The sequence below is a fragment of the Dasypus novemcinctus genome, chromosome 29, assembly GCF_030445035.2.
Source record: "Dasypus novemcinctus isolate mDasNov1 chromosome 29, mDasNov1.1.hap2, whole genome shotgun sequence".
Lineage (NCBI taxonomy): Eukaryota > Metazoa > Chordata > Mammalia > Cingulata > Dasypodidae > Dasypus > Dasypus novemcinctus.
In genome coordinates this window covers 27538318-27562302 of record NC_080701.1, presented here as the reverse complement: position 1 = coordinate 27562302, position 23985 = coordinate 27538318, and the positions used below count along the sequence as shown (strand labels likewise).

The following is a 23985-nucleotide window of genomic DNA, read 5'->3' as shown; positions in this document are numbered from 1 at the left end:
AAATTTTTTTAACGTATGGGACTGTCATGGCCTTAAAGTGTGCCAGGTGACATTTTCCTTATGTGCCAAAGATGTAGCAATCAAATTCCAGGCAACAGAGCCTAGTGAGCCATCTTCATACTGTCAAGATGTAAACTAACTAGAGAATGAAATGCCTCAAGTGCTAAATAGAAATAGAAATAGAAATAATATGCTATTAGAGCATACGTCAGACCGGAGTAGATCAGATCGACAACTAGTCTCTTGGAAAGAAACTAAATTGCTTCTGTTTTCCTTTCGATGTGAGACCACTAACACAATCTTTCTCCTAAACCAGTTAAGATCCAGACAGACGGTTGCTGTCCTTCTGTAAAAGAGAGCCATTTTCTGGCACACAGACTGCGGTGCCACCGTTACACTCACATGCTATTGCTCATTTTATTAGACACACTCTCCCAATAAATCCTTCTGGGCCCGCCCGGCCCCTATTAGATAGTGCAGCTGTTCGGCTGGTGTTAGATACCATCTCACATGCTAATGAGGCATGAACAGTGTTGCAGGGAGAGCTGCTACACTTAATCCAGTCCAGAACAAGAGCTGGGATTTCATCACAGCTGGGTTACTATGAGACTTTAGATAGGTCCTTAACTTTAGGACACTCTGCTTCTCCATCTGTTGACCTAAATTAGGGCTTCTCGGTGAGACGAGCTCATGCGTGGCCTCTCCACACTCACTGTGTGGAAGGAGATATGCTACAGTGGAGCAGGCTGCACAGGTGACAGGAGAAGGTGCAGAACAGAGAATAGGTTTAGAGATTAAAACCAGGGAAGTGCGGCTAAGAAAAGAACAAGCTCTTCTAAGATTTAAGGTTATGATCTTGCTGAGTTTTACCAGACTAACAGATAAAGAGTAATTAGACAATCAGATAAAACAACAGATTGGTCCATTAACCAAATGTCACCTCTCAGCCATCGTAGCTGGCTGGCAAGAGTTAGACCAGCACAACCTTTCATTCAGCAAAGAAAACTCACCCCCAATGAAGACAAAATCATCAAAAAGAATAACTCATCAAAGATGCAGTGTCCCAGGCAGCAAGGAAGCCCCTAAGGCAATGATGTTCTCAAGAGTTATAAAACACAGCCCCCAAACATGAAAGCGTTTCTGAAATCAGGTTATTTAACGATGTCTTCTACAAATGCCCATCCAGTTCACAGGGTATCTTCCAAGGTAAGTGCTTAGACCCAGTTCAAAGAGAAGAAATTATACATTCCAACACCTTACAAACTGAAGAAGTCCCAGGTCTAGTGCCAGTTCTGCCTTTAAGCAATTGTGTGACCTTGGGCAAGTCACCTGTAAAATCGAAGTTTGGACCAGATAACCTCCAAGTTACCTTCCAGTATAAAAATCACACTTACTTTTTATTGTCCCACATAAAAATCTATTTGCTACTAGAATCTTTGCAGCATCTTTAAAGTTAGTATATACCTCTCCATTACTGGCTCAGTTTTTCTATTCTTGCATTCCCAGGCAAAGGGAGTGCTTGGCAAAACTGCCCAGAACACAAGTCTGAGATGCAGAATGTGTAGAGTTTGTTTTCTCTGGCTTCTTTATGTTTCCCTCTGGCTAAATTCTGCCCTCTACACTGCCAAGTCCCAGTACTTCTGGCACTGGTGCTTAAACGATATAGTATTCATAGTTTTGGTGGCACTGTGAAAAATGAAGAAATTAAATCTTTCACCAAACATGAACGGGTGTTTTGAATGGTAATTTTGATCTTCTTCCCAGATGCAGGAATATCAATAGTTAAAAGGCACCCTGATGATGGGAAAAAACCACTGCAAACATGGACTTGCCTCCCAAATGATCTTCATTATCTTGCAAATGTATTACTTTTGCTGTATCAATTTTATATAGTTTATTTCATGTTACGCTTCAGCTGCAAGGGAACGGAGAACATACTGTCCACATTGTCAAATAAAGCCTGTAACATGGATAGAATAAATATTTCACCATGGAAATGAAAACTTTGTATAAATATTTATATAATTGACTTTAATCAATCCATTGGGCCAGGCCAAGGGAAGGATACTTTTTTATATTAAGAGCCAGGGAGACAGGAGAAAACCTTAATCTCGAGGTTCAAATAAATAAATAGTAATATTGCTTGTAGAAATCATTTAAAAATATATGTGTACATGACAATTAAATACAATACATACACTGGGTGGGATCTAAGAATGGAGAAAAAAGGCTCAAAAAGGCATTATTGAGACCTAAGAAAAAAACTGGAATATAGACTGTTAAGCTTTATATCAACATTAAATTTCTTGAACTTGACAACTGCACTTTTAAGGTGATTACCTAAGTGAATATCCTTATTTGGAAGAATTATGTGTTCAAGGAGTCTGATGTGTGCAACATGCTCGCAAATGTTCAGAAGGGCAAAATGTTAAAACGGTGGCTCTGGATATCTAGGGGGGGGTATGCTGGATTTCTTTGTATGGAGTTTATTTTTACAACTGTCCTGTAAGTTTGAATGTATTTCCAAATAAAAAGTTTAGAATGTACGTGTGTATGTGTGTGTGTAGAAAGTAAACGGTGTTACTCTCAACGAGGCGACAATTGTTGGGTTCTAGTTACTATGTATGCTAGATAGCACTGAAACAGAAAATAAGAACGAGAAACACAAATGTAAAATTAATATATGTTATTTGTATCATTAACATGTGTTTTCATTCTCCATCAGGGCCAGTTAAGCAAGATAGGGGTGAAGAGTGAAGGAGAAAATCACTGGACTACTCAGCAATAAAAAGGAATCAACTATTGGTACACACCAGCAAGGATGATTTTGCTAAGTGAAAAAAGTCAAATAGAGTACATACCCTATGATTCCATTTATATAAAACTCTAGCAGATCAGTGATTGCCTGGGGACAGGGTGGGGGTTAGGGAGGGGTGGGAGGAAGGGATTACCAAGGAGACTTCTTCCGTGATGAATGTTCATTATCTGGATTTTGGTGATAGTCCCTTGTGTATATACACATGCCAAAGCAAATCAAATTATATATTTCAAATATGTGCAGTATTCTATAGATATCTCAATAAATAAAAAATTATTGAGTAGAGACAAAATTAAGGAGAAAAGATCTAAGGAAAATGAGTAGTTAAAATTCTGTGTGATTAAGATAGCTGCTGGGTGGAAAACTACAGAAAAAAAAAAAAATGAAGCTACACCAGACACGCAAAAGAAAAAGATTACCAGAGAAAATTGTCTGAGTGTTGGAAACTCAAAAGGTCTTGCAATCTCAGGATTTTTCTGATCACCCAAAGACTGTGCCCAGACAACCTGCCATCCCCGCAAAAAAAAAAAAAAAAAAAAAAAAAAAAATATATATATATATATATATATATAGCTCTCATTTCCTTAAGATTTTTTACAGAAAACAGTTCTAACTACCCTCTGAATAATAGCAACAACAACCAGCATTTATTTAGCACGTACTATAAACCAACACCCAATGCGCTGTTTTATCTCATTTAATACCCACAACACACCCTTAAGAAGTGGATTCAGGGAGGCTAAATACCTTGCTTCATGCCATCCGCCTTGCCAGGAGGGCAGCTGGGATACAAACACAGGAGGTCTGATTCCAGAGGCGAGCTCTTGAAATGAACTTCCCTCGTTCTGCCAGGCCAGCAACAGCCCGGGGCTCGCTGGATATCAGGATTTGCTGACTCATACCCTGCTGGCTTAAAGACTCTTTGTGCACTCAAGAGCTACACTTCGAAGTCTGAAGGTGAATCTGTTTTGCATGGGAGCTGCACAAATGGTCAGGAGTCAAGGAAGGGTGGGAGAGAAGAGGAAAGTGCAAAAAGGGATAACAGGAAGAATAAGGGCCGGGAATCAGCAGAACCGGTTAGCGCCATGGCTTTATGGCTAACTGTAAACTTGAGGACAAGCTATTTCTCCTCCTTGCGTCTGCTTCTGATTGGGTCCAATTAAGGGTTTGGACTAACTGATTTCTAAGAATCCTTCCCGCCACATAACTCCATCAGTCCTCTTTTTCATAATCCTTCCTGCATTTTGGAACTTGGATCAAAAATTCTCCATGAGACACACACATTTTAGGTTCTCTGTCTCCTGAAAACCCCGGCCCCAGCCCTCACTTGGGAAGGATTCCTCATTCTTTCCCTAAGGTAGTGTGCTCGAAGGGGACACCTCTAAGGAAAGACCCCCAGACAAAGGAAGAGGGATCTCCCAACCAGGGACTGTGATGATCTGTGCCCTCGAAAAACCATTTTCACTTCAGAAACACTATAGAGTTGACGGGGAGTTTCAGACGGTGGAAAGGAAGCCCCCGCCACCCAGCTCCTTCTGTCTGAGACCATCAAACGTACTTAGTATGTTGTGATTGTCATTGCCAGGTGCCACTGACTTCCTTCCCTTCCTGTGGGGTCTCAGAAGTGGCTATTCTCTCTTTGCACTACAAACACATCATTTTCTCTTAAGTAGGTGGATGTTTGTGACCCTTTGGGGAGACACAAAAAATTAAGAGCTATTCAACAAGACAATTGTAAACCATCCAGCATCTATCCAATCTTCTCCTTTATCACAAAAGCAAAGAAGGAAGGAAAAGCAGCTGGGAAAAAAATGCAGCTGACAGGGAACTTGATACCTTTAAGGACAACTTCTCTCATGAATTTTCATCTGCATATTCTGGGGTTTTTTTGGCTGAATAGAAAATTATTTTAGGAAAGGCATTTCTCAAGTGTGATAACTACTTTCACAATGTGTTGGTAAGGCAAACTCTTAAAAAATTATGAGGAATAGGGAACGGATGAGGCTCAAGAAATGGGCACCCACGTCCCACATGGTAGGTCCCAGGTTCAGTTCCTGGTGCCTCCTAGAGAGGATAAGCAGATAAAACAAGCAGATGCAACAAGCAGACAAACAAGCAGAAACAACAAGCAGGAAGTGATGTGGCTCAAGCGGTTGGGCACCCGCCCCCCACATGGGAGGTCCCAGGCTGTTCCCCATGTTTCCTAAAGAAGACGCGCAGACACAAATGAACAGAAACAACAAGCAGACAACAAGCAGAAACAGTGAGCAGATATACAGGGAAGCCATCTTGGGGTGGGGGAGAGAAAATAAATAGATATATATATTTTTTAATTATGAGGAATATAATGTCAATTTTTAAATTTACCTATCTGCTCTACATTTTAGTTCTATATTTTATACACTATTTTCATAGACAACCTGTTCTATCTCAGAACATATAATTTAGGTTTTTATTTTATTTTTACTGACTCGTTTAGCAAATTAACACTATAATAAACCAAAAATAAAAATATAGGTCACTCCTTTCCCACATAAAACCAGATTTACAAAAATCACTTCCAAACTTAATTTTTACACAGACACAGGTTTTCTGTGGTTGCATATATTATTTTCTAATTTTTTGCTTGAACTCTCCACTTACCTACCAAGTCCATATATATCTGTCATTTTAAATGGAGCAATTTCATTGTATTGCTAATATGGCATTAACCAACTTTCAGCTAGCTGATTCCACAGGTTATTATAAGCAGCCAAATATTTTTAAGCAAATAAATGTTGTTTTTCATTTTTTAGCTATTTCTTCAGATTCCAATCTAAAAAGTGGGATTTACCATTTAAAGATCATATTCAGCTATATGACTTTTATTATAAATTGCCAAGTAGCTCTCCAACAGAGACATTACCAATTTGCAATGTCACCAGCAAAATAGCCTAGATTTTTCTTCAGAGTCTCTTTAACACTGGGCTTGGTGGGTTTTATTTCATTTTGGATGATTTCAAAAAAATGATACAAAGCATTTTAGTTCTTTGAACCTGTCATATTTGTGTAACACTCTTACTGCTTCCTTTTAGAAATATTTACCAATCACCTACTACATGCCATGTACTTTATGTGCCTTATAACTCATTCAATGCCCCTGGCTGCTTAATAAAGTATGCATCACAAATTTTATTGTTGCTAAGGAAACGGAGACTCAAAGATTAAATAATGTGCACAAGTGTGCAAGGCTAACATGTGATGTAGTCAGGATTCAAACTCAGGACTCACTACTCCCTGTGGATTCTCGATTATACCATTCTGCCTCAAAATCACAACCTTCAAACATCTTTCCGTTTCTTTTCTATTTCTTTCATCCTTTTTGATAACGTGGATTGGTTTTGTACTTCTCATTCTATGAGGGCCAGGCACTAAATCCACGTGAAGAGGTGCATAATAAACTCAATCATAAAACACTGAAACTAGAAGTGACTCAGAGATTATTTGTTCCAACCTCTCGTGGAAAGTAAAGCCCAAGAAGTAACTTATCCAGGATCTAATAGATCAGAGTTGTTCCTGCCATATCATGGGGCCCTTGGTGGCCAGCGGCTGGCTGTGAGACGACCACTCACCAACCTGCTTTTCAGAGTAACTTCTCCCTTACCAGTTCTAAAAGTTTCTAGAAGTTTCCTCTTCCCCTTTGCTCAAATGCCCCCCTTATGTTTAGTCCTAGGAGGCTGCCTATACCTCGAGACAAGTCACTGCTTCCTTTTCCTTTACAGCACCTGCTCAAGCCCGCTCTGACCCATTCTACTCACAGAGCAGGCCAAGCGCATTTTAAGACCGAGCGTGATTTGCAACAGAGCATGCTGCATGAACCCCGCCTCTCACCAAACTGGATTGACCCACTTCATCTCACCCCAACCTTCACCACACCCCAAACTGGATTGGCCCATGTCCTTTCACACACCCTTGGCCACTCCCTTGGTCCCTGCTTTCCCCGGGTGGTATAAAACCCCAGACCCCGTTTTGCTCGGGGAGACTGGTCTGAGGCTTGCCCTGGTCTCCTTGCTGGTCCACTATGCAACAGACTACGCAATAGACTCTTTTCTAGAAATCCTGGTGACTCGGTATGAGCTTCCGTATACATCAGGCAAAGGAAGGAACCTATTTGGGCAGTAACAGTTTCACTACACTCCTTACGTATTAAAGACATAGGTAGAGTCGCATAACAGAGAAAGGGAGCCCAGTTAAACACTTTTTATTATCTTCACTTTAATTAAATCTTGAAGTAACCAATGGGTCAAATTGGTAAAGTGCTCACTAAACTGCCCTTAATATAAAACTCTTTTTTACATAATAATATCAATACTTTTAAATCAGATGAGTTTTACTCTTCAGAGGAGTCTACTTGGGAGGAAGGATACTTATTCCAAGAATACTCCACTGTTCACATATTTTTTTTTCTTAATATAATAAACTTTCTTTTTAAAGAGGTTTTAGATTACAGAAATGTTACATTGGAAGTATAAGGATTCCCATGTACTTCCCTCACCCTCCCACATCTTCTCCATATTAACAACATCTTATAATTGTGTGTTCATGACTACTTTGAAACCCCTCTTTTTGATTAACCTTCAAAGCTAATTTGAGTCAAATACATAAACCAATTTTATTTTTATTTTTAAACCTACAAAATTGGCACCAAAAAAAAAAAAATACAAACCAGATGTGTGCCTTTGAAAGCACTAGAACGAAAACAAAATATGATCTATATAGTGAAAGTAAGAGAGAATTGTAAGAAGCATAAAATGCAGAAAAAAATTTTAACACCTGACAAAAGATCAAATCTATCAGTTATGACAACAAACGTGAATGGGTTAAACACCCTTAACATAAGCTAAAGATTCTCAACATCTAACAATATACTGTTCATAAGACAGACCCAAAAATAGATGACTCAGAAATTGAAAATAAAAAGAGGCAAAATGTATCCAAAAAACACAAAGAAAGTTTGGATGGCAGTTATTTATATTCTACAAAGCAGAATTCGAGGCAATGGAAAACAGTCAATGCAATATGGGTCTATAGGAGGAAATAAAATGCAACCATTAAAAATCATGTTTTAAAATAGATCTAATGACATGGGAATGTGCTTGTTATATAAAACTAAGCAAAAGAGGCAAGACACAGGTCTAAACAGTACAATTTCCAGCTGTAGGGTCTCAATTTATCTTAAATAAAATATATCTATGGCATTTTTATTTTTTGACCTAGAAAAACTATATCAAAATAATGCTGTGGTTGGTTAAATTAGTGTAAATCTTTAGTTACTTCTTTATACTACATTTCCTTATTTAAAAAGAGAGAGAGAGAGAGTGCCTGTAGTCTAAGATAAATGGAGAGAGAGCATGGGAGAGAGCACTTAGCTTCCTTAAATGAATTCAGGCGTCCAGATGCAGACAATTTAAATCTCAGGGCACTGACCAGGGAGTCACAGAAAAGGCTTTTTGTATTGGATGAGAATTCTGGACCTCAGTAACCTCGTCAGGCTCTAAAACGTCCCAATTTTTATTGTTTTTTTCCAAGGATGGATTAATGTTTCACTGGAATATATGCTATTTTAATTATTTTCTTTACTCTCTGCTTTCCAAATGCTTTCCAAATTACTTTCATAATTGGAGTAAGTAAATTGATATGCAAATAAACAAACCAGGTATTCAGTTCAATCACCCACTTTATTCACCAATCCGTCCTACAAAGACACATATTTTCAATTATTAGGTTAGTGAAAAGAACATGCCAAGTGCTCTAAGACAGTTCCAAAAATATTTTAAGCAAAGGCACTCTCATAAGAAGAGCATCCCAGAGTAACTCCATTGAATTAATTTTTATTCATTTTTGATTTATATATTTTGGCATATCGGGATATTTTAAAACAAAATTGTGATTTATGTTAACCCATAGTTTGCCTACCATCACGAAGAAACAATAGATTAGCTTTTAAAAGAGGGACTCAATAAAAGCCCTTCGATTCCTCTATGTTTAAAACAAGATTTGTACTTGCTATCATGATGAGGAAATAATCAGATTTCAGATCTTTCAAGAAGCTCTATGTTTCTGCACAATATATACCAAAAATTAAATAAAACAGTAATATTGAGGGTTATGAACTGGGACTATAAAGTCACATATAGGGAAGCAGACTTGGCCCAGTGGTTAGGGCGTCCATCTACCACATGGGAGGTCCACGGTTCAAACCCCAGGCCTCCTTGACCCGTGTGGAGCTGGCCCGTGCGCAGTGCTGATGTGCGCAAGGAGTGCCCTGCCATGCAGGGGTGTCCCCCGCGTAGGGAGCCCCACACACAAGGAGTGCGCCCCATATGGAGAGCCACCCAGCACGAAAGAAAGTGCATCCTGCCCAGGAAAGGTGCCGCACACAGAGAGCTGATGCAACAAGATGGCGCAACAAAAAGAAACACAGATTCCCATGCCGCTGACAACAGAAGCAGACAAAGAAGAACATGCAGCAAATGGACACAGAGAGCAAACAACAGGCGGATTGGGGTGGGGGGAGGGGAGAGAAATAAATAAAAAATAAATCTTTAGTAAAAAAATAAAAAATAATAAAGTCACATATATAACTAGACTAAAAGAAACTTAGCAATCATAGCATCCAACATCTCATTCTAGAAACTCTAATTCAGAGACGTGACCTGACTCACCCCAGTTCTCATCTAGCACAGCTGGATCTGTTAACTGCCTTCTGAATTTCACCTTCCTTCTGGACTTACATAATGCAATTATCATCACCATCCATTTCCTTCCACATTGAACCCTTTACATCTAAAAGGAAAAGAGAAACTTTTCATAGAGCAGAGGGCAGGTCTTTGAGCAGGCAGATATCTCCTCCTTCATTCATTCAACAGAAATGTACTGAATGCCTCCCAAAGAAAGGGTCAAATTCTATCATGATGTATTAGTCAGCCAAAGCAGTGCTGATGCAAAATACCGTGGGTTGGTTTTTATAAAGGGTATTTATTTGGGGTAGGAGCTTACAGATACCAGGCCATAAGGCATAAGTGACTTCCCTTTCCACATGCTGGAGAACGATGGCTGCTGACATCTGTCAGTGTTCAGGCTTCCTGGGTTCCTCTTTTCCCAGGTTTTCTTCTCTCTGAGGTTAGACTTCCTTTCTTCCCAGGTCTCTACCTTCAGCATCAAACTCCAACATCAAAACTCCACCATTAAGAACCCTCATCTCTGTCCTTTGCCATGCCTTTTATCTGTGAGTCCCCGCCCTTTGGTGGGACTCAACGCCCTACTGGCACAAAAGGTTTACTTAACCACTTAATCAAGTAAATCTATGAATCCAATATAATCTAATATGCCCAGAGGAGAAGATCAGTTTACAAACATAATCCAATATTTCTTTTTGGAATTCATCAGTAATACCAAATGGCTGCACATGAAGATACAGGGGGAGCTGTGGGCTGGGACACGGCATGCCTGGGTGCTATGGGAGCAGAGGGAAAGAGCAACTCATCAGATTAGGCTAATCAGACACAAACCTGAGTCTGAGAGGCAAGCCTGAGAAGAAATGGGAAGAAAAGAACATTCTCGGGAGGGGAGGCATGAAAAAAAGCGCAGACATGAGAAAGCCTAGCAGAGCCTGGGGCCGGCCAGCAGTTGGACACAGCTGGAATTTAAGATGCCTGTGGCAAAATGGAAGAGGGTGAGAAAGCAGGGAACCTCTATTACGTGAAGGAATTATGTCCCAAAGGCAGGAAGCCGGGAAAGGAATTTAAGCAACCAGGTGAACTGGCCCTCTGTGTGTTTTCATTCTGTGGCCAGGACGAGCTGGGCTGGAGGGCTGAAAACTGAAGGTGTGGAGAGCACCCAGAAAGTCCCAGGGGCAACCCAACAGAGCAGCTGGAGGGTCTGCACCAAAGAGGGGTGTGCAGGACAAGGGGCAGGTTTGAGAGGCATCGAGGCGTGGAATTGAAATGATTTGGTGACTGTGTCACCTAGGAGAGCGCAGAGTCTAGAGTGAGTCGACATTTTAACTTTTCTTCTCTTTTAAAAAAACATGTTGGAATCATTTACCACAGTCATGCCATGATAACAACACGGCCCTGTCCTTTAAATTTCAAGGAACACTGATGAAAAGCTGATAATAAAAAGGTAAGCAAAGGCCAATAAAGGTACTTGCAAGACAAGGAAGAAACATCCCAAATTTGTGGTCAAGAGGCAGCTGGTGTGATGGTTATAACACCAGGTGAGTTGGGTTCAAATCCCACCCTGGCCACTGAATACCTTCAGCCTGTTATCATTTTTAACCTCTCTTTTATCATTTCACTTCTCATATGAGAATAAGGATGGCACCTCCCCGAGGAGGCTGGCAGAAGGAAAAGTGTGGAACACCATGCCTAACCACAATGAGCATTCACTAAATGTTAGGACCAGAAAAGAATAAAACTTTTTATTCCTTAAAATATGGCTTTTATTGTTAGAAGATCCTGAATTCTGAGTATTGGGTAAGAAAAAGCATCAACATCCCTGGTAGGTAGCGACTGACTACGCTATTGTCAAATGTGCAATCTCAGTGTCAAGCAGTGTCCTCTAAAAAAGCCACAGTTCCTTAACGTGGGGGCTGGGAGATGCTCCCATGCCCAAAGTGGTCAGAAGATCCCTGGGAAGTCAAAGTTTAAAAGACGATGACACAGTATCAAAAAAAACCTTTTCGGCAAAGAAAGGGGAATTATCTATTTTGCACTCTAAATAGATGTGCAGAGAGATGTTATACGGTAAAAAGGTTTTTAAAAAATTGTGAAAAGACTGAAGGCTTGATGATTTTTAGAGATGATAAATGACAACTTGTCCAAGTTCTAGAAAAACAAATGCATAAAAGAAGCAAATGCTGAATTTAAGTCAGTAATACTTGTTAAGTTTCATCCTAGGGTTCTAAAGAAAATCAGTAGATGTAATAACAAAACTGTTAACTGCAGGTTTGGAAAAGTGACATCAGTGGTGCACTGGCAGGTATTTAACAAACAGCTCTCTAAGTAAAAAATGTATGTCTATGCACATAAGCTTATTTTAAACTTCACTGCTATGAAGACGATATAGCACCTAATTTTCAAGTAATCATAAAATATAATGTACTCTTTATCCTAAATTTAATATAGCCAATTGATTTGTTAATTTTTGCCAAATGCTTGTATCTGTAGACAATCTATGGTTATAATCAACAAGCAATTATAATTCCAACATGAACGCGTATTGATTTTTTTTTTCACATGAAAGCTACTACAACACATCACTCACTGGGTTGACAAGAGCAACTTCGTAACTGAGTCACATAATTGCATTTGAATGCCAGAGTATTTCCACAATGCTATTTACAATGTGATGGCTACAGACATGAAACACTATTCAAGTGCATCTGAAATATTAACATTTTCTTCATCATGTCCTTAAGTCTAGACAATAAACTATAAATCATGCCCTCATGTATACCCATTTACATACATGAAGTACACTCTCTGAAGGCAGCCAATTTCAAGCTACTACATGACTACCACTGAGGCAGAATTTGGAAGAAAGACATGGTAGCATACCATTACACAGTATTTCCACCACGCAAGTACAATATGCTTTGTTGTTGAACTTTAATAAACCCTTTCTCAGTTCCTTCAGCCAGGTTATAGGTAAGAAATGTGCTACTCATTGTCGAACTTAATAAAACATAGTTGTTTTATTAGTTGTTTCATTGCTTAGGCAGAAATGTTCATTTGAAGATGCTGTAGTATTTGTAATCCCAAATACTATCTTTATTAAAGTTGGCTAAAATTCTAAGAAATAACTTCACTCAGTGGTGAATTTGAACCAGCTCAATTGGCCCAGCAGAGTGAACTGTTAAATTTTCAGGCATATTGCAAGCTGGCTGTTAAACACAGCTATTATTAAAAATTAGTTATATAGGGAAGCAGCTGTGGTTCAATTAGATGAGCTCCCGCCTACCATACGGGAGGACCTGGGTTCACATCCCGGGGCCTCCTCGTGAAGGCAGGCTCGCCTGCATGCTGCGGAGAGCAGCCCGGCCCACAGATGCCATGGAGAGCCAACTCAGCAAGGTGACGCAACAAAAAAGAAGGGAGACAAGCGAGAACACAGAAGAACGCACAGCAAATGGACAGAGAGAGCAGACAGCAAGCAAGCCGCAAGAGGGGAGGGGAAATAAATACAGACATAGAAGAACATACAGCAAATGGACACAGAGCGCAGACAGCAGGCAAAAACTGCAAGGGGGGGATTTTTTAAAAATTAGTTATATAAAACTATGTAAATTATAATTAAATTATATTTAAAACAAAGATACTAAATACTCAAATTCATCATTTCCTAACTATTTTATTACACTTTACTGTTATTAATGGTCTTAGAATTACTCAAAATCCATGATAATACTACCAAATAAGTTTGGGAGGGTGATAAATTAACTAAAGTATTCTCAGGTCCTTGCATTGTCCAGAAAGAGGTAAAAGTACTCGTTTATTTATTTTAGCCTTTAATAAGTCAAAGGAAGAATGTTGTAACACCTCTAGAGTAATTGCTACAAGAACATAAAAGAATGTATAACTAACAAGCCAGTGCAGGAGCAGGGGCAGGGCATGGGAGAGTAAAAAATACTCAATCCTAAATATGATAAAGGAGAGAAAAATTAACAACAAACGAGTGGGACAAATAGAAATCAAATAGTAAGATTTAAACCCAAATATACCAGTAGTTTCATTAAAGGCAAACATTAAATATTTTAATTAAAAGATTAACAGACTAGATAAAGCAATAAAATTTAACTATGCATCATTAAAGCACATGCCTGAAATGCAAGGATATGGACTGTTTGACAGTAAAAGGATAAAAAAGATATAACATGCAGACAACCAGCAAGATGGCGGCAGAGGAAGGTGCTCCAAGAGTCAGCTCATGCTACAGGACAGTAAGTAATCACCCAGAGCTTTCTAAAGCACCTGTTTGGGGGTTCCAGGAGACCAGAAGAGCATCCTGCAACATGCTTGAAAAGAACAGAAGTAGGAGACTGCTCCTCTGCAGAGAAGACCTGTGAGAAGAGCACTCTACGCCATGGAGGCCAGTGCCCATACTCCACTGGAGGCACAAGCCGCCTCGGGAGCTATTCCGCGGCTGAAACTTGAAGCTCCACTTCCCAAAAATGGGAGAAGAAGAGACAGTTGGGTACCAACTTCAGCTACTGATTAGTAAAGTCAGTGGGCTAAAGTATAATCCTGAGAACAGCTAAAGTTTGAACCTGTCCAAGTCAGAAAGAGGCCTGTAGCCACCATTTTAACTCTACCCCTGGCACAAGGGGAAGCAGGGTTGACTGAAAATCCCAGGGCTGGTGGGGACCAGCTTCTTGCCATCCAGACCAGACCGCAGCTCTAGCATAAGCACCAGCCCCACCTCCAGCAGGGAGGAAGCTAGGGGGACCTGCACCAGCCTCTTGGAAAATACAGGCCACGCCACAGAGGCTGGTGATCATTCTACTCAGGCAGCACAAGTCACCTGGGGAGCTGTTCTGTGACTGGAGTTGGAAGCTCCATTTCCCAAAAACAGGGAAGAGACAGTAGACCAATGATTTCAGCTACTCATTAGTAAATTTGGCTGGCTAAAGTATAACCCTAAAAACAGCTGAAGTTTGAACCTGTCCAAGTTGGAAAGAGGCTAGTAGCCACCATTTTGACTCTGCCCCAGCCTGAGGGAAAGTCCGGCTGACTGAAAATCACAGCAGTGGTAGAGACCGGTTTCTTTCACCCACGTTGACCTGTAGCCCTAGCCGAGGCTCCAGCCCCATCTCTAGCAGGGAGGAAGCTGGGAGGCCCTGCACCAGCCTCTCCAGATAACTTGCAGGTACATTCAGCTGGCACAGACTGAATAATCGGAAGTCGACTGGGGCAACTGCATAGACTGCTGCCCACACCTGCAGCTCCATCCCCACCCCAAGCAGGGGAGAAAGGGGTGTGAAGCTTCATCAGTCTCAGGGTAACTACAGTCTAGGCCTTCATGACTTGGATTATTCCACACAGCTGTGCTCTGTCCCTACCCCTGGCAAAGGAGAAAGTTGAGAGAAGCTTCACTGGTCCCTGGGGCAATGAGGGCAGCTGGAGCCTCCACAGCTTACAGCAGCAACTGCATTCTTGGCTCCTACTACACAACCAGCAAGAGAGAAAGGGCAGGAAGCCCTAAACTAAAGAGAGAAACTGCACCCAGAATAAATACAACTAGTAAGCCAAATGCCAAGATACCAATGAAAAATTACAATCCACACCAAGAAAGAGGAAGCTATGGCCCAGTTAAAGGAACAAGATAAGCCTCCAGATGACATAAAGGAGTTGAGACAACTAATCACAGATGTTCAAACAAATCTCCTTAATAAATTCAATGAAACAGCTAAAGAGATGAAGAATATTAGGAAGACATTGGATGAGCACAAAGAAGAATTTGAAAGCATACATAGAAAAATAGCAGATCTTATAGGAATGCAAGGTGCAATAAATGAAATTAAAAATACATTGGAATCATATAATAGCAGATTTGAGGAGGCAGAAGAAATGATTGGTGAGCTTGAAGAAATGGCCTCTGAAAGTGAACATACAAAAGAAGAGATGAAGAAAAGAATGGAAAAAATTTAGCAGAGCCTCAGGAAACTGAACAACAGCAAGAGACATACAAACATACCTGTTATGGGTGTCCCAGAAGAAGAAGAGAAAGGGAAAAGGGGCAGGAGGAATATCTGAAGAAATAATGGTAGAAAATTTCTCAGTGCTATTGACGGACATAGGTATCCAAGTCCAAGGAGCACAACACACTCCCAATCTGAATAAATCCAAACAGACCAACTCAGAGACACATACTAATCAGAAAGTCAAATGCCAAAGACAAAGAATTCTGAGAGGAGCAAGAGAAAAGCAATGCATCACATGTAAGGGATACCTAATAAGATTGTGTCAATTTCTCATCAGAAACCATGGAGGCAAGACAGTGGTATGATATATTTAAGATACTGCATGAGAAAAACTTCCAACCAAGAATCTTATATCTGGAAAGACTGTCTTTCAAAAATGAGGGTGAGTTGAGAATATTTACAGAGAAACAGAAACTAAGAGAGTTTGTAACCAAGAGACCGGTTTTGAGAAACTAAAGGGTATGCTACAGCCTGAAAAGAAAAGACAGGAGAGAGAGAGGTCTGGAAAAGAGTCTAGAAATAAAGATTATATCAATAAAAGTAACTAAAAGTGTCAAAAGAGTGGTAAAAACAAAATACAACAGATAAAACCCAAATATTTAGGAATAAGCTTAAACAACAATGTAAAGTATTTGTATTCAGAAAACTACAACTCACTGTTAAAAGAAATCAAAAAAGAACTAAATAATTGGAAGAACATCCCATGCTCATAGGTTAGAAAACTGAATATCATTAAAATGTCAATTCTACTCAAATTGATACACAGATTCAATGCAATCCTGATAAAAATTCCACAAACATTTTTAAAATAAATGGAAAACATGATTATCAAATTTATTTGGATGGGTAAGGGGTCCCAAATAGCCAGAATCATCTTTAAAAGGAAAAGGGAAGTTGAAGAACTCTCACTCTGGACTTTAAATCATATTATCTAGCTACAGTGGTAAATGCATCATAGTACTGGCAAAAAGACATACACACAGACCAATGGAACCAAATTGATGGCTCAGAAACAGACTCTCATATCTAGGGTCAAGTGATTTTTGACTAGCCTGTCAAACTCACCCAGCTCAGGCAGTACAGTCCATTCAACAAATGGTGCTAAGAGAACTGGATATCCATAGGCAAGTGAAGGAAGGCGAACCCCTACCTCACATCTTATACAAAAATTAACTCAAAATGGATCAAAAACCTAAATATAAAAACAAGAACCATAAAGCTTCTAGAGGAAAATATCTTCAAGACCTGGTGGTAGGTGGTGGATTCTTAAATGAGATAAGAGGAGAACTGAGATGGACTACTGAAGTTTAATGTATGTAAAAGGTTTAATTAACTTTATTGTAAAAGTGTTGAAATACGTAGGGTTATACGGTAACACATTATACTGAGTAGCAGCTGGTTTATAAACAAGAATGTAACTGAAAAGGGTAATCTAGGGATGTAAATGCCAGTTGACAAAAAACTAGAAAATAATCTAGGGACTGAATAACATAGTAAACCCAGAGGTGGATGAGAATTGTGGTTGATGGTACAGATGCAAGAGTGTCCTTTGTGAAGTAGAGCAGATATGCATCACTATTGTAGGAGGTGGGAATGTGAAGAAGCATGGGAAAAATACAACTGGAGTGACCTACAGACTGTGGCTAACAGTAATAATGTAATATTCAGGCATCTATGCCAAAGATGCACTGGGTTGATAATGGGGGAGTGTATTAGTCAGCCAAAGGGGTGCTGATGCAAATACCAGAAATTGGTTGGTTTTTATAAAGGGTATTTATATAGGATAGGAGCTTACAGATACCAGGCCATGAAACATAAGTTACTTGCCTCACTAAAGTCTATTTTCACATGTTGGAGCAAGATGGCTGCTGATGTCTGCAAGGATTCAGGCTTCCTGGGTTCCTCTCTTCCTGGGGCTTGCTTTTGTTTCCTCTGTGAGCTTACTTCCTGGGGCTCCATCTTAAGGCTTCAGCATCAAACCCCAACATCAAAACTCCAACATCAAAACACCCCCAACTCTGTTCTTTGCCATGGATTTCATCTGTGAGTCCCCACCCACCAAGGGCTGGGGACTCAATGCCTTAATGACGTGGCCCAATCAAAGCCCCAGTCATAACTTAATCATACCCAGGTACAGACCAGATTACAAACATAATCTAATACCTATTTTTGGAATTCATAACCATATCAAACTACAGGGAGTATGGGAAAAGTGTGCCAAATGTACATGATGGACCATGGTTGGTGGTAACAGTCTGATGATATTATCTCTTAATCTGTAACAAATGTTCCACCACAGTATGGTGTGTTGATAGAGGGATGTAGTATGGGAATTCTGTACATGTGCATGATTGTTTTGTAAGTTTACAATTTCTATCATAAAAATATATTTTAAAAATAATAAATAGAGTGGGGTGGGGAGGAATCCACCAAATATAAGATAAGAGTTATAGTTAGACTAAGATTTTGACAATATTCTTTAATAATTTATAACAAATGTCTTACAACAATGCAAGGTATTGGCGGTAGGTTGATGTATGGGACCCCTTTATGATATTATGCATGTTTGCTTTGTAAGTTCACAACTTTTACTATTTTTATGTATGTTCATGTATAAATGATATAATAATAAAAATAATAAAAATAGGGTGGTTGGGGAAAAATATTTGGTTAGTAGTAATATTTTGAAGATACTCTTTAACCATTAGTTAAAAATGTTTCACAACAATGCAAGGTATTGGTGATAGGGTGAGGTATGAAAGCCCTGTGTGATATTATGTATGTTTGTTTTGTAAGTAAACAGCTACTACAATACACTTATTGTTTATGTATGTTTATGTATGAATGATATACTTCAATAAATTTTTTAAAAAATGAAAACAGAAGATATAGCATGCAAATACTAACCAAAATAAAGCTGGGAGAGCTAGATTAATCAACAAAGACTTTAAGGGGAAAATCACTGACATTAGACTAATGTAATAATTATAAATTTGTATGCACCTAATAACATGGCCTCAAAATGTATAAAGCAAAAGTGAGAGAACTGAGAGAATAGGTAATCCATAATCATAGTGAGATATTTTTAAAATATACATCTCTCTGGATTCAATGGAACAAACATACAAAAGCCTGTGAGGATAGTTTTGAACAAAACTTTTTCTATTCTTTTACTTTCAACCGTTCTATATCCTTAAAGTGTCTCTTACAAGCAGCATAAGTTTAGTCAGACACAATTTTAACTGAAAAATACTATTAACTCTCTTGAACACTACACTCGACAACTACAGAATATACATTATTTCAAGAATAAATACAACTTTTACAACAATTGGCCAGATGCGGGGTTAGGAAACAGATCTCCACTGACACCAGTGGAATTTGTCAGAAATCAATAAGAGAAAGGTACCTGGGAAATCCCCAGGAGTTTGTGTATTAACCAATAAACCTTTTTTTAAACAAATCAATTTTATTGATACACATTAATAAAGTCTACAGTTCATCCAAAGTGTATAATCAATGGTATTTGGTATAATCGCATAGTTGTACATTCATCATTTCCATCACTACTAGAGCATTTTCATTATTTCAATATAATAACAATAAAAAGAAACAGACAAGAAAATCTTTACCTCTCAATCTCTCTGTTTCTCCTGATGTACATAGCTGCTATTTCTGGCTATTCATACACATTTATTTATTCATTAACCAGTTTTACTGAGATATATTCACATACCATATGATCTATCCACAGTGTTTAACCAATGGCTTTTAGTATAATCACAATGTTGTGTATTCCTCAGCACAATCTTAGAACCATTTCCTTACTCCAAAAAGAAAAAAATCTACACCACTTAGCAGTCACCTCTCAATCCTCTATCCTTCCCCAGCCCTACAAAACCACTAATCTAACTTCATCTTTATAAACTGATTTAGACTTAACATTTTATATCAATGGAATCATCAATATGTACTACTCTGTGCCTGGTCTTTCACTTAGCATAATGGTTTTTTTATCTGATATTAACATTTTGTAGTATTAACATATATTTGTTCAGTTTCAAAGAATAACAGTCTTATATATGCAATTTTACCAATACTCTTATTTCAGATGTGGTTTTACTATGCTATACAGTTCCATGTTACATTTTTTAGCTTTCTTTTTAGTGATATACATGACCTTAGACCTTCCCTTTAAGCCACTTTCATACTCACATAATAGTACTGCTAGTTACACTTTGTTGGGCTTTCACCTTTTCTATTCATTTCCAAAGATTACCAGACATCCTTTTTACCAATTCTGCACAAGTTAACCCTCAGCTTTTCATTCTCTAACTTCATTTTATTTTCTGGAGACCTATATTAAAGTTAGTAACTCTGTGAGATTACACAATATATTCAATTCATAATAGCACAATCATATAGTAGTTGTCCTTTTGTGTCTGGCTTGCTTCACTCAACATAATGTCTGCCAGATTTACCCCTGTTGTCATATGCCTTATGACTTCATTTCTTCTTAGAGCTGCATAATATTCCATCATGTGAATACACCACAGTTTATCCATTCATTGGTTGATGTCCACCTGATTTGTTCCCACCTTTTGGCAATTGCGAATAGCATCGCTATGAACATCAGTGTGTACATGTCTATTCATGTCACTGCTCAGCTCTTCTGGATATATACCCAGTAGTAGTATTGCCAGGTCACATGGCAAATTTGTATTCAACTTCCTTAAGAACTGCCAGAGAGTCCTCCCCAGCGGCTGTACAATTCTACATTCCCACCAACAGTGAATACGTGTTCTTATCTCTCCATATCCTCTCCAACACTTCTAGTTTCTTATTAATAGTCACCATTCTGATAGGTGTAAAATGATATCTCATTTTAGTTTTGATTTGCATTTTCATAATAACTAGTGATGTTGAACATTTTTTCATATTTTTTTTTGCCATCTGTATTTCTTAATTGGACAAATGTCTATTCAAGTCTTTTGCCCATTTTTTTTAAAGATTTATTTTTATTTATTTCTCTCCCCTTCCCCCTACCCCAGTTGTCTCTTCTCCATGTCCATTAACTGTGTGTTCTTCTGTGTCTGCTTCTATTCTTGTCAGTGGCACTGGGAATCTGTGACTCTTTTTGTGTTATCATCTTGCTATGTCAGCTCTCCGTGTGTGCAGCGCCATTCCTGGGCAGGCTGCACTTTTTTCGCGCTGGGTGGCTCTCCTTGAGGGGCGCACTCCTCGCACGGGGGACACCCCTGCATGGCACGGCACTCCTTGCGCACATCAGCGCTGCACCTGGGCCAGCTCCACACAGGTCAAGGAGGTCCTGGGTTTGAACCGTGGACTTCCCATGTGGTAGGCAGATGCTCTATCCACTGAGCCAAGTCTGCTTCCCTTTTGCCCATTTTAAAATCGGATCATTTGTCTTTTTATTATTGAGTTGTATCATCTCCCTATATATTGTGGATATTAAGTTCTTATCACACATGTGATTTTGAAATATTTTCTTCTATTGAGCCAGCTGCCTTTTCACCTCTTTGACAAAGTCCTGTGAAGTGGAAAAGTTTAATTTTGAGGAGGTCCCATTTATCTATTTTTTCTTTTGATGGGCATGCTTTGGGTGTAAGGTCCAAGAAACTACCACCTACCACAAGGTCTTTAAGATGTTTCCCTCCATTTTCTTCTAGTAGTTTTATGATCCTGGCTTTTATATTCAGGTCTATGATCCATTTAGAGTTGATTCTTTATATAAAGCCTTCTGGTCCTGGACTTTTCTTGATAGGTGTCCTCTTTCATTCTTGTGGTTATGAATTCCAGTTCTCCCAGCACCATTTGTTGAAGAGTCTGTTTTGTCCCTTCAATAAAGATTTGGTAGGTTTGTTAAAAATCAGTTGGATGCAGAGGTGAGGGTTTATTTCTGGATTCTCAATTCTATTTCACTATGTTTATGCCAACACCATGCTGTTTTAACCCCTGTACCCTTGTAATAAGTTTTAAGGTCCAGCAGTGAAATTCCTTCCACATCGTTCTTTTCTTTTGGAATGTTTTGGCTGCTCAGATGTACTTTCCCTTCCAAATGAGTATGATAATTGCCTTTTCTATTTCTGTTAAATAAGCTGTTGGAATTTTGGTATTGCATGGAATCTAAAATTCATTTTGGGTAGGATTGACATCTTCACAATATTTAGTTTTCCAATCCATGAATACGTAATGTCTTTCCATTTGTTTAGGTCTTCATTGATTTCTTTTAGCATTGTTTTACAGTTTTCTGCATATATGCCCTGTACTTCTTTGGTTAAATTGATTCCCAGATATTTGAGTCTTTTTGTTGCTGTTGTAAATGGAAATTTTTCTCTGATTTCCTCCTCAAATTGTTCAATACTAGTGTAAAGAAACATTACTTACTTTTGTGTGTTGATGTTGTATCCTGCCACTTTCCTGAACTCACTTATTTTCACAAGTAGCTTTGTCATAGTTCCAAATTTTCTAAATATAGGATCATGTCATCAGCAAATAGAGTTTTACTTCTTTTCCTCTTTAGATGCCTTAATTTTTCTTGTCTATTTACTCAAGCTAGAACTTCTGGCATGATGTTGACTAACAGTGGTGACAATGGGCATCCTTGTTTTGTTCCTGATCTTCGAGGGAAAGCTTTCAACCTTTCCTCATTGAGTGTGGTGCTGGCTGTGGGTTTTTCATATATGCTTTTTACCATATTGAGGAATTTTCCTTCTCTTCCTATATTTCGAAGTGTTTTTATCAAGAATGAATGGTGGAATTTGTCAAAAGCCTTTTCTGCATCAATTGAGATGATCATGAGGTTTTTTCCCTTCAACTTGTTAATGTGGTGTAGTATGTCAATTGATTTTCTTATGTTAAATCACCCTTGAATACCAGGAAAAAATCCTGCTTGGTCATGATGTGTAAGTCTTGATATGCTGTTAGATTCCATTTGCAAGTATTTTGTTGAGAATTTTCGTATCTATGTTCATTAGAAAGATTGATCTGTAATTTTCTTTTCTTGTCATGCCTTTATCTGGCATTGGTATTAGGTGATGTTGGCTTCATAAAACATGTTGGGTAATTTTCTCTCTTCAATTTTTTGGAAGAGTTTAAATAGGATTGGTGTTAATTTTTCTTGAAATGCTTGGTAGAATTCACCTGTGAAGCCATCTGGTCCTGGACTTTTCTTTGTTGGGAGATTTTTGATGACTGATTCAATCTCTTTAAATGTGATTGGTTTGTTAAGTTCTTGTATTTTTTGTAGCATCGGTGTAGTTGTTTCTGCATTTCCAGGAATTTGTCCATTTCATCTACGTTGTCTAGTTTGTTGGCATACAGTTATTCATAATATACTCCTATGACCCTTTTTATTTCTGTAGGGTCAGTCGTAACTTCCCCCTTTTCATTTATGATTGTATTTACTTGTATCTTCTCTCTTTTTTTTCTTTGTTAGTCTAGCTAGGGGTTTGTCAATTTTGTTGATTTTCTCCTCTGTTTTTTGTTCTCATTTTCATTTATTTCTGTTCTAATCTTTATTATTTCTTTCCTTCTGCTTGTTTTGGAGATGTCTGCTCCTCTTTTTCTAGTTTCTTCAGTTATTCAGTTAGATCTTTAATTTTAGGTCTTTCTTCTTTTTTAATATAGGCATTTAGAGCTATAAATTTCTCTCTGAAAACTACCTTTGCTGAATTCCATAAATTTGGTGTGTGGGGGTGGTTTTTTTAGTGTTTGTTTTTGTTTTTTAGGTACTGGGGCCCAAGGATTGAATCTAGGACCTCGTATGTGGGAAGCCAGCCCTCAACCACTGAGCCGCATCAACTTCCCTGAGTTGGTTTTTCCATTCGTTATACTTGTTGTTTTTGTTTTTTCAGGAGGCACCAGGAACCAAACCTGGGACCCCCCATGTGAGAGGCAGATGCTCAACTGTTTGAGCCACATCAGCTCCCCTGTATCCCATAAGTTTTGATAAGCTATGATCTCATTTTCATTTGTCTCAATATATTTACTGATTTCACTTACAATTTCTTCTTTGACTCACTGATTATTTAGGACTCTGTTTTTAGTTTCCACATATTTCTGAATTTACCTCTTTCCCATCTATTATTAATTTCCAGTGTCATTCCATTATGCTTTGAAAAGGTACTTTGCATAATTTCAATCTTTTTATATTTATTGAAGCTGCATTGTGACCTAACAAGTGCTCTATCCTCCAGAAAGATCCAGGGGCATTTGAGAAGAATGCAATCCACTTAGTTTGGATGCAAAGACCTATATATGTCTGTTGGTTCTAGTTTGTTTATCATATTGTTAAAGTTATCTGTTTCCTTGTTGACCTTCTGACTTTTTGTTCTATATAATGATGTGAGTGGTGTGATGACATCTCCAATGATTATTGTAGAGATACGTATTTCTCCCTTCA

General features: G+C 38.6%; 1 protein-coding gene across 8 annotated transcripts in view; it reads right to left on the bottom strand.

The window, feature by feature from the left end:
* The window catches only part of CSGALNACT1 (chondroitin sulfate N-acetylgalactosaminyltransferase 1), a 398657-nt gene that overhangs the window by 217484 nt on the left and 157188 nt on the right, over nucleotides 1–23985 (bottom strand). The window contains exon 1 of one of the 8 annotated variants that reach the window (XM_058290051.2): nucleotides 3566–3672. The exons of the other annotated variants lie outside the window; for them this stretch is intronic. The gene's annotated coding sequence lies outside the window, so the exon portion shown is untranslated. Of the gene's footprint in view, nucleotides 1–3565; nucleotides 3673–23985 lie in introns of those variants that run through there. 8 annotated transcript variants of the gene reach the window in all.